The 9,114-nt window shown below is 48.1% G+C and overlaps 1 pseudogene; it reads right to left on the bottom strand.

Moving 5' to 3' along the window:
* Positions 1-577: 577 nt before the first annotated feature.
* LOC142833755 (small ribosomal subunit protein uS19 pseudogene) lies at positions 578-8,543 on the bottom strand (annotated as a pseudogene).
* Positions 8,544-9,114: the final 571 nt, after the last annotated feature.

Raw genomic sequence — 9,114 nt, 5'->3', positions numbered from 1 at the left:
GGGAGGACTACACTCCACAGTGAGTGTATGGAAGCCCGAGGACTTGTGGGAGTTGATGCTCTCCTTCCATCATACGTGTTGATGGGATTGAACTCGGGTTGCCAGGCTGGTGGCAGATGCCTTTACCTGCTGAGCCATGTCATCGTTGGCTGTGGCTCTCTTACTTTAAAAGACAAATCACTTTCTAGTTGATGGCTACACTGGGTTACCTTCCTGAGCCTTAGGCCACTTCATTTGCTTAATTACATGCGTGTGTATGCCTGGGCGTATATATGTGTACTATATGCATCCAGGAGACTGCAGAGGCTAGGAAAGGGCATGGGATTCCCTGAAATTAGAGTGGTTGTTAGTAGGGCTCTGAACGCTGGTCCTCTGCAAGAACAAGAAGTTCCCATAGCTGCTGAGCCAACCCTGTAGCCCCACTTCATCAGGGATGGTTGCTATACATTTTGACCAAAGTTTTACAAGTGTTATTTGTGGGTGGTTAGCGATATGCAACTCACCCGACCAAGATCAGAATGGGACGCCGCCCCATTCAGGAATAGACTAGCCTTTATTGAATATCTTTTTTTTTTTTTTGAACATGAGTCTTTATTGGCCACAGCTACTTGAGGGGGATGAAGCGGGAGGAGTGGGAGGAGTGGGTGGCACCGATGCCAGGCCGGCCGTGCATCACAGGCTTGTAGGTGATGGAGAACTCGCCCAGGTAGTGGCCAATCATCTCCGGCTTGATCTCCACCTGGTTGAAGGTCTTGCCGTTGTACACGCCCACCATGCTCCCCACCACCTCAGGCAGGATGATCATGTCCCGCAGGTGGGGCTTCACCTCGGGCTTCTCTGTGGGCGGCGCCTCCTTCTTGGCCTTTCTCAGGCGCTTGAGCAGCAAGTGCTGCTTCTGCCGCAGGCCGCGGTTGAGGCTTCGCCTCTGCCAGGCGCTGTAGAGCCGCATCAGCTGCTCATAGGACATGTCCAGCAGCTGGTCCAAGTCCACGCCGCGGTAGGTGAACTTGCGGAAGGTCCGCTTCTTCTTCTGCTCCACTTCGGCCATCTTGGCGGCGATTCGGAAAAGCTTGAGTATCTTCTGATACTAGGTGTGCTACATCAGACAGCGCAGACGTTCTGGCTCCACTGAGGTCATACTGTGGCTCCAGATCCAGCAAGACAGAAGCCTGTTGAAGCTGGGAACGTGGAGAGCACTGTGAGGACCTAGACATCAGCACCCTAGAAACATTTTGCTGGAGACCATCTTTGTAACATCTATCCCAGTAGCCTTGAATTCTCCTAAAAAGCCTCCTTCTTTTCTTCCCTCCTCTTTCCCATGCTTTCTTCCAGAAACATGTGCTTTTTACTCCAGTGAGGAACTGTAGTTTACTAGAGTGTTGTGGATTCATGCTAACTTCCCCATGACTTCCTGGTAAAAGCTAAGATGTTTCATCTGGAGTTCTGCGGTTTTTTCTTCAAATGGGTGGTGGCGGTGCACGCTTTTAATCCCAGCACTTGGGAGGCAGAGACAGGTGGATCTCTCTGTGAGTTCGAGGCTAGCCTGGTCTACAGAGTGAGTTCCAGGGCAGGAGCAAGTCTCCAAAGCTACAGAGAAACCCTGTCTCTAAAAAACAAAACAAAATAAAAAAAATCTATATTTATTTCCTTTGTGTGCCTGTGTATGTATGTGTTCACACATACATGCATGCCTGCCTTCCTTCCTCCCTCCCTCCTTCTCTCCCTCCCTCCCTCTCTCCTTTCTTTTTTTGGATCTAGGTCTCATGTAGCCGAGCTGCCCTCAGACTCACAGACTCACTATGTAGCTGAGGATGACCCCCTCCCTCCTTCTCTCCCTCCCTCCCTCTCTCCTTTCATTTTTGGATCTAAGTCTCATGTAGCCGAGCTGCCCTCAGACTCACAGACTCACTATGTAGCTGAGGATGACCAGGAACTCGTTCCTCTCTGGTCTCTACTTCTGGAGAGCTGGGATTACACGGTTTAAACCATGCTGGGGACCAGACCCGGGCTTCACTCGCGCTGGGCATGCAGTCTCTGCTTTGTATTCTGAATGCACTGTGACTTACATCCTTTGCCCACTCTGCAGTCTCCTGGGGGAACTGTCAACAGAGACCCTGCCTTAGCCATGGTGATTGTCCTCTTTCGAGGCAGCACTGAAGTTTGTTACTCCTCAGTAAAGCAGGTCCCCTGATTATGTCTGTTTTTTTAACTTTAATTTCTTTTTTAGATTTGTTTGTTTTCTATGTATGAACATTCTGCTTACAGATGTGTATATGTGCATAGCACGCATCTTGGTGCACACGTCGGTCGGAAGAGGGTGTCAGCTTCCCTGGAACTGGGGTTGTGAGTGGTTGTGAGTCACTATGTGGGTGCTGAAACTGAACTAGAGCCCTTTCTTTGCAAGGCTGCAAGTGCTCTAACCACAGAGCCATCTCTCTGGTTCTTATTTATGTCTAAAACTGAACTAGAGCCCTTTCTTTGCAAGGCTGCAAGTGCTCTAACCACAGAGCCATCTCTCTGGCCCTTATTTATGTCCACTTCATACCAAAGAAAACAGCTTTAGCAGAAAGGACTTTGCCAAGACCACACAGTGATTACCGTTGTTTCCTGCTCAGCGTGGATCCCAGGGACCTGTGCTTGCTCCCTTTTCTCACTGAAGCCACATAATGGGGATACCCATTTTGAGCTATGTACAGAAATGGAAGACAGAGGTCAAGAGGGCAGAGGGACCACAAGATGTTATATAGTTGGTCCTCGATGTTCATAGAAGAGTCCTTGGAATCTTTTGTTTGATGTGAGGTTTGAAAACTAGGAGTGTTTCAGACTTCCTAAAGCAGGGCTGGAGATCTAGCAGAGATTGTTTAATTTCCCTGACTTTTCTTCCACCTCTTGAGAGAAGACAAACCTGACTGGTCCAGGACTGCAAAATAGGCTGGCTGGTGCTCTGGCGCCACCTCGTGGTCACTATTCGCAGTACATCATGTTGATGACAAGTTTCATAGAAAAGCCCATTTCCCTGGAGCTCTAGGGGAAGGAGACAAACCGTTAGAACCCTGCTGGGAAGGGGCTGGTGGGAAGGCTCAATGGATAAACCACCTGCTGCCAAGCTCGAGGACTAGTGTTTCAGTGCTGGGATCCACACGGTCGAATTGTTCTCTGGCCTTCATGTGTGTGAGCACACAAATAAATAATGTATCTTCGAAAAAGAACTCAGTTTCGGGAAAGATGATGGCTTTCGAGAATCAGAGCTGGGGCTGAGAGATGACTGAGGCTAAGAGAGCTTGCTGCTTTGTCTTTCTTTTCTTTTTTCGAGACAGAGTTTCTCTGTGTAGCTCTGGCTATCCTGGCACTTGCTCAGTAGACCAGGCTGGCCTCGAACTCAGAGATCTGTTTGCCTCTGCCTCCCCATAGCTGGGATTAAAGGTTCAGCTTCCAGAACCCACACTGGGCAGCTGACAACTTCGTGTAACTGCAGCTCCAGGGGATCTGAAGGCCACTTCTGGCCTTCACAGGTACACATGTGCATGACACACCCAGCCCCTTAGACATATAATTTTAATATATACATAATTAAAGATAATTTTTCAAGGGGCTAGAGTGATGGCTCAGAGGTTAAGAGCACTGCCTGCTCTTCCAAAGGTCCTGAGTTCAATTCCCAGCAACCACATGGTGACTCACAACTACCTGTAATGAGATCTGGTGCCCTCTTCTGGCCTACAGGCAGGATACTATATAAATAATTCTTTTTACAAAAAGATAATTAAAAAAAAAGAATTTGGCTTCAAATAGAATTGGATGCTCATTCTACTCTATATTGGCTGAGTGACCTCAGGCAAGTCCCTTCATCTCTCTGATCATCATTTTCCTCATTTGTAAAGTGGAGAGCATGCATTTACCAGCCCCTCCTTATATCCAGCGCATGTTTAACATTGAGCCTGGAAAGCTTTAGATGTTTGTCTTATGCAGAAGGCACTTCATAAGCAAAGGCAGGGAGCAGGGTGTGTGAGCATTCGGAAGACAGTAGCAACAGCTGCTCCCTCTTCCCTGGGTCTCAGCTGGTCAGTCCCTGCAGCACGGCAGGGCAGCAGATGAGCCAGCTTGGAGGTGTTTATTTTAAAGAAGCGTGCGCGCGCGCGCGTGTGTCTGTGTGTGTGTGTGTGTGTGTGTGTCTGTGTGTGTATGTAAGTGCAGGTGCCCCAGAGGCAAAGAAAGGGCATCAAGTCCCCTGGTTGTAGTCCAGGCACTTGTGAGCTGCCCAGGACAGGGTGCTGGGTCCTGAACTCTGGTCCTCAGCAAGAGCAGCAAGGCTCTTAACGACTCAGTCATTTCTCCAGCTGTTTGTTTTTAATTTCTTGCTTTGTAGCCTAGGCCGGCCTAGAAATTACAGTCCTTCCACTTCAGCATCCTGAGTGTTGAGATTCCAGGCATGCCCGCCACACCTACCTCAAAGGGAAATGTCTGTCTGTCTAATATAGAGCCAGCAAGAAGCCAGATCCCAGCAAGGAGCCAGATCCCTCTCGGGAGCAGCTGCCCATCCTCAGCTGAGCGCAGCCCTCTGCAGGTTTGCTCCCCTGGACTGTGGCTGTCTCTTGTGCTCAGGAAACACCCTAAACACCAATTACCTGCTCGCACCTCTCCTTTCTTCAAGGTCTCACTATGTAGATCAGGCTAGCCCCCACCTGCCTCTGCCTTCCCAGTGCTGAATTTAAAGACGTATACCCCCACCTCCAGTTCCTCCAGTTCCTCCAGCGCCTCTGAACAGCCGCACCTGTCTCTGGTTCTGTCTGCCCGTCCACAGATGCACCTGACTCTTCCCTGGTCCTGAGCCAGCACCCACCACCTGCAGGGCGGTGTCCTAGCTCTGTTCCTTTGGTTTCCTTCTGTCTCTTTAGCTGTTCCCTTTAGGAGCTTCTACTCTGCACACCCTGGCTTGGCTCGTCCTTAAAGGTCTGTCCTGCCCTTCTCTTTTCACTTGTCCTGCTCTTCCAGAACCACGCATGCATTCGTCTTTAGAATTATTATGATGATGATTTGTGTGTGATATGTGACTATAGAGTCAGTTCTTTCCTTACACCTTTATGTGGACTCAGCTCACCAGACTTGCATACCAAGCTCTTTTATCCCAATGAGCCACCTTGGTGACGCTTATAGATTGGTTGGTGGCTTGCTTGTTTTGTTTGTGACAGGGTCTCATGTTGCCCAGGCTGACCTCAAACTCCCTATGTAGAGGATGAGCTTGAACTCCTGATCTCCTGCCTTTGCCTCCTGAGTGCTGGGATTACAGACGTGCACCACATGCCTGTATTCTATAGTGCTGAGAATGGAGCCCAGGGCTTTGAGCGTACAAGGCAAGCACCCTGCCAACTGAGCTATACCTTCAATCCCTCTCCTTGGCCATCTGATCCACCCCATTAGCTTTAATTACCGGTTGCTTTGTTTTTCCCGGGGCTACACAGAGAAACCCTGTCTCAAAAAACCAAAAATAAATAAGTAAAAATGGAAAATTGTTTTTACTGGGCTACACAGAGAAACCCTGTCTTAAAAGTTGCTTTTAAGGGCTGGAGAGAGAGCTCAGAGAGTAAGAGCACTGGCTGCTCTTCCAGAGGTCTCGAGTTCAATTCCCAGCAACCACATGGTGGCTCACAACCATCTGCAACGAGACCTGATGCCTTCCGTGCCAGCAGTACATTGTATGCTTAAGAAAAAAAAGTTCCTTTTAATTATTTGAGTGCGTGTACGTGCATGTGTGCGTGTGTGTGTGTGTGCTTGCATGTGTGCATTCACCAGAGCTCCTGTATTGAGGTCAAAGGACAGCTTTTAGGAATTGCTTCTCTCCTTCCACCATGTGGGTTCGGAGGACAAGATTCAGGCCACTGGGTTTGTCCACAAGCACTTTTACCTACCAAATCAATCTCACTGGCCCAGCCATAGTAAAACCTCGCTCTGCCTCTCCCCTCTCCACCATAAGCCACACTAGACTGATCCAGTATCAAGGAGAAACAGAGTCAGAAGGTGGTGGCTCACACCTTTAATCCTAGTACTTGGGAGTCACACGCCTTTAATCCCAGCACTAGAGAGGTGGGGACAAGAAGGAATGTGGTTGGGCAGAGAGAGGAATATAAGGTGGGAGGAGACAGGAGCTCAAAGCATTCGGTCTGAGGATTTGTGGGGACAGGATCTTGCTCCCTTGGTTCTGAGGATTTCATAGAGGTAAGAACTAGTGGCTGGAGGCTCTGCTTCTCTGATCTTTCAGCTTTTACCCCCTAATATCTGACTCCGGGTTATTATTATTATTTTGGTTTTTTCCAGACAAGGTTTCTCTGTAGCTTTGAAGCTTGTCCTCTAGCTCTTGTAGACCAGGCTGGCCTCAAACTCACAGAGATGGCCTGCCTCTGCTTCCTGAGTGCTGGGATTAAAGGCTTGCACCACCACTGCCCGGCTCCGGGTTTTTATAATTAAGATCAATTAGAATTCACACTACAGTTATTCAAGATCATCTTAGAGAGTTGTTATTATTATTTTTATTTAATATGATCAATTCACAAGTTCTGAGGGACTAAAGGTGTAACCATGCTTGGAAGACCGTTGTTCTGCCGACTGTCAGCCTCTCTCTGGTCCCTAACTATTCGTGGAACCTAGCCCTCAGCCCACTAAAACCCCGCCTCTCTTCTAAGTCTCTTCAGGACAAGAGCTTCGAATCCTATCACTGAATTGACCTGTGTTAGGTGTTGGATGAGACTCATCAACCACAGTTTATTCTCTGTGGACGCACAGAGCTAAACACAAGTCCTCTTCTCCCCAGATACAGCGGTGGGATGGATGTAGCCACAATGGGGACAGGTGGCCCCACACAGAAAAAGAAAGTGGAAGAAACAGTTCCAAACAGTTTCAAAAGAAGATTGACCTAGGAATGGTCAATTCCTCGTGGTTCATGGACGACCCCCACCCCACCCCATCCTTATGAAAGTAGCACGCGGGTGCAGCTGTGTAGTTTCCTGCTGGCCGGATTTGTAGATGTGAATTACCTTTCATTTGGTACTCTCTCTCTCTCAGTCTACACGCCAGTGCTTTTTCTGGTATTAAATTCTCAATAACATTATGGGTCTCTGATTTATGCCATGGGCATTCACCCCATTAGATTCCTTTATGGGTCTTCCCTAGATAAAGTCCCCATTTCCTTCCTTCCCCTTCCCTTTCCTCCCCACTCCCCTACCCTCTTCTCTTCCTTTGGGAATCTGAGAGTAGCCCAAGGTTACCTAGTCCTGGGAAGCCTTGAACTTGTGATCCTCCTGCCTCAGCCTCTTGCTGGGACCACAGACATGTGTCACTGTTCTCAACTTAGATAGCCTGCCTGTTTTAAACTGAAAGTATAGATTAGCTAAAAATGAAAGTAAAAGCATTTGGGTGCCTGCTACAGGCTGAACACAGGCTGAAGTCAACACATGGGCCAAGAGTCGAAAGCCTATGTTTTATTTTTGGCTTCCACTGAGGGATGTGCATACCACACAGTTAATCTCAAAAGCATTTTCTCTCAGAGAATGCTCTGACCTTTTGATCGTATTAGCAACAGATCCCTGACCTATTGCCTCAGCTTTTTCTCTGAAACACACTTTCCTGATGGTGAAGGCGTTTATTTTAAAATCAGTGCGGTCTGAGTAAGCTGATAAGTCCCCAACCATCAGATCCCAGGCTTGTTGGTTAGTTCTTCTGAGTCTTGGGCTTGCTATGTTGTCCAGGCTGGTTTCCAAGTCCTGGGTTCTAGCAATCCTCCTGCCTCAGACTTTCACATATCTGGGACTACAAGCTCACATTACCACGCTCAGCTCTGATACAGCAGAATCATTAATATGTATCATAAAGCAGATACAAGATATTTTACATTCATAGAAGTATGCTACAGCCCCATCCTACATCTAAAATACTTAACAAGGGGTATGTACTTTAGGTAGTTTTTATAACATTTACATGCGTGTGTGTGGTGTGTGTCCATGCCATGTGGTCAGGGGATGACTTGTGGAAGTCGGTTCTCTCCAGCACGGGAATTTCAGGGACTAAACTTAGTCTTAGTTTGTCAGGTTTGGTGTCCAGCACCTTTACCTGTTGAGCCATCTGGCCAGCCTGTGATACACTTCCGACTGCATTATTTGACCCAGATGTGGTGGCGTACACCTGTAATTCCAGCCTCCAGGAGGTGGTAGGGGACAGGCGACCTAAAGTTCAAGGTCATCTCTGCTAGACAGTAATTTGAGACCAGGGTGGATTAGACTCTTTGTCTAAATCAAATAAACAAGAGGAAGACTCCCATTTCCTAGGTAAGGTGTTCAGTAGGGGTAGCAAGGTCACCAGCCAACGGCTGAATCGACACCAGAGCCACAGAATCAGATCTTACCTTGATACGTTTTCGGGGTCAGTAAAGGTTTCAGAGGTGTGTGTTAGCCTGAGGTCCCTACTCCGTGACAGTGTGAGCCCGTGGCCAGGGCAGGAGAGGCCCAGGAAGCTGCACTCTCTCAAACTGTGGAGAACAAGAGAAAGGGGTAGTGGCCATGGATGACACATCTGGAAAGAAACAGAAACCACAGCAGGACCAGGACGGTACAGCTGGTGTACATGGTGATTTGCAAATCAGGGCCACTTCCTGTTCAGAAACCAGTGATGAAATATGTTTGGGCAACTTGGGGGCCTCAACGGGCACGTCAAAGGGAGGTTCCCACCTTAATTTCAGGCCTAAGGATGCTCTTTGTAGGTCTGTTGGGGCCACTCAGCTGAAGATTTCAGGAACATGGCACCTAAGGAAAGGGCTGAGTTCAAGAATTAATGGGAAACAACCCAAACATCATCACTAGCAAACAGATTTAGTCAGGTGAAGAACCTTCCTTTTTCTTTTTCTTTTTTCTTTTTTCCGAGACAGGGTTTCTCTGTGGTTTTGGAGCCTGTCCTGTAACTAGCTCTTGTAGACCAGGCTGGCCTCAAACTCACAGAGATCTGCCTGTCTCTGCCTCCGGAGCACTGGGATTTAAAAGCATGCGCCACCACCTCTCGGCTCTCCTTTTTCTTTTTAAGCTTTATCATTTATTATTATTATTATTGTGTGTTATACACACACACATACATAGT

The sequence above is a fragment of the Microtus pennsylvanicus genome, chromosome 13 (assembly GCF_037038515.1).
Source record: "Microtus pennsylvanicus isolate mMicPen1 chromosome 13, mMicPen1.hap1, whole genome shotgun sequence".
NCBI classification, from domain to species: Eukaryota; Metazoa; Chordata; class Mammalia; order Rodentia; family Cricetidae; genus Microtus; species Microtus pennsylvanicus.
The sequence above is the reverse complement of the archived record's forward strand: the minus strand, read 5'-3'. Positions and strand labels throughout refer to the sequence as shown.